Here is a 2,728-nt window from a genome sequence, read left to right as displayed (position 1 = left end):
CTGGAAAAATTCATTCTGAGACACAAGATAGTGAGGGTCAAATTCCAGCTTCGAAGGCATTTTTTTAAAAGCCCGGGATGGCCAGGTACAAAACAAGTGCTTGAACTGGACATCGTGTTTATGCTTGAAGGGGTTAAGTCACAATGCTTCGAAGAAACACCGGGGCTTACATGAAACCTCTGACTCCCAAGAAAATAAAGGCAGAAAGGAACAAGGCATATAAGGGATGTCGACTTTGTTCTCCAGAATAGCCAATGGCCAGTGTCCTGATTATTGCTAAAGCACCCCGGGGTGCCTCATATGAAATATACAGCCCACTATATACACCATAATATAGGCTGGGGTGTGTTGGGTAAGGTCGGGGCTCCGCGGGAGGTCAGAGTAGATGGTGATGGTCCCTTCCGGCTCTGGCTAGACGCGGTTACATTACATTGTCATTACTACAGACAGAGCTTCCACGTGTTTCTGAGGCACCTTGTTTATTTCCTTCTGACAACCGCCCATCGTGGCTTGTTTCCTTCTCCTTCTCGCCCTTTTCCCAGTCTCCGCCGCACTTCGAGCCTTTGATGAGAAGTCAGCCAGACCCACCCACCCTCCGCCCAAGGGCTCCGGTTCACCCGGGACTCCCATCCCCCCGAGGAGGTTCGGGGAGCAGGGGCTGGTCTCCCACTGAAGCGAATGGGGGGGGGGGGGTTGTTGCCGCGTTCAGTGCGGAAGGGATCCGGCTCCGTTCGGAGGTTGCCCCCGGGGGTGGAGCGCCCTGGAGCCGGAGCCCCGCTGCGGTTTGCAGGCCAGGGCTGTGTTTGGGGTACTCCTCTTCTGGGGGTGAGCTTCCGCGCATGATCCCCTGGCGACCCTAGCGGAGGCTAGGGGCCTTTCTTGTAATCCACATACACTGCAGAGACTTCAGCCCCCTCCTAGGACTTGACTTGCCCGGCCCCTGGCCAAGCGCACGAAGGGGCGTTGGGCGGTGGCTCTCTGCCCAGGGGAGAGGAGGTGGAACTAGGCAGCGAGGCCAGGGGCCCCCTGCTCTGCATTTGATGATTTCCCCATTTAGTCCTCCCTCCCCCCAGTCCCTCCCCCGCCACAAGAGCCAGGCTGGGAAGCTGTTCTGGGAGCTGTCCCAGCAAGAGGAAAGAGATGGGGTGGGGCAGGGGGAGACTGCCAGGCTCGGGGGCTTCAGGGGGCAAGCTTCGGGCACATGGCTGGAGGGTCTGGGCCAGGGGTGACAGGGGCAATGGACAGCCCATTCGGGAGGGTGTCCCCGCAGCACTGGAGGGGGTGAACCGGCTGAGCGCACTGTGTCCAGCAGTGTGCCTGGCTGGGGTGGGGGGACGACCAATATTCCCCTCTCAGGCATGGAGATGAATCTGATCTTTCCCTCCATCCGCCAAGTCACGACCAGATCCCATGGTTAAGAGCCTCCCCACCAGCCAACTAGCGTTCGCCCTCCAGTGTCCCTACAGGGCAGAGCCAGGCCGGCAGAGCCAGTCCTGTCCCCGCACCGGCAGCCGGCGGTTGCCCCAGTCAGGAAAGGAGGCTTTCCACTAACTGGAGGCCGTAGTTTGGAGCTGGGAAGGCCAACGTCCTTATAAATACAGGCCCAGCCACGGGTGTGTTGGGGAGATAAGGTGACCATGGTACCCTCACAAAGCCAGTGGCTCATTTCACTCCCTCCCTTCGTCATTTAAGAGGGTTTCTCAGGTCAGGAAGTTTTTGATACAAACAAAACTCCCCATTAGCGTCCTGACATTTGGCCTGAGTCAGGCCCGAGGGGAAAAGACCAGAAAAGGGGGGATTTTTTTGTGGGTAATAAATAAACTGGAATCCTAACTGCGATTAGACCCCGGAGCTTTGTAATGTGTAGGTTTAAAATGGTGACAGTTGGGCCCTTTTAGGGGCACAAAAGTCTGGTATTTTACACTCGCTGTGTTCTTACGAAGGTCCATATCTTGCGCATAACAGGCGCACTCCTCCGGGTCCCCAGCCAAGCCCTCCTGGCGCCTGACAGCAGCCCCAGCAAGTCGGTGGAAAACAAGACGCTTGACAGAAGCCCCAACGTTTCCCCAGTAGCTGCGAAGTTACACGGACCCAGGGTCAGCGCCAGGTCGTTAGCAAGGGAAATAAACCCAAATCTGGGCATGTGTCCCCGGAGCGGGGGAGCCGATCCAAAGCTCCCTGGACTCAATGGGAAGGCTCCATGGATTTCATCAGGCTTTGGATCAGGCCCTAGTGGTACTGGTGCCACCAGAAAGGGACTCGCTCCGTTGCCATCATGGAGGCGCTCGCAGGGGCAGGGGAGACTTTGTAAATGTTCTCCGGGCTTCAGCAGTTCCGCTCTCTTGAGCCGGTCATTGAGCCCGGAGGTCTCCGTGTTTCCCGGAGCCGCTCGGCCTTTCCCCACCCGCCTCAAACCTTCCCACAGGATGGGCCTTCTTTTCCCCCCCTTCTGCCTGGCGAGCGATTTGTACCGTTTGAATTCGCCCCACTGCCTGCCACTTTGATTCCTGCACTTTGAAATGCAAACCTGCCTTTCAATGCAAATGCTCCGGGAGGTTGGCCCAATAAAAGCCCTTCGTCAGGGAGGGGCCTTTGCGAGGTGGGGGAAAGCTGCCCAAGAAGTTCAGGTGAACCGCTTATCAGGAAGGAGTGGGAGCTGTTACAGGGAGCTCAGGCCAGGCCAGAGGCAGCCGCAGGGGCACAGTATGCGCGCAGAGCCAGCCGGGGA

This window comes from Chelonia mydas, chromosome 8 (assembly GCF_015237465.2).
Source record: "Chelonia mydas isolate rCheMyd1 chromosome 8, rCheMyd1.pri.v2, whole genome shotgun sequence".
Lineage (NCBI taxonomy): Eukaryota > Metazoa > Chordata > Testudines > Cheloniidae > Chelonia > Chelonia mydas.
Note: the sequence above shows the minus strand (reverse complement) of the source record.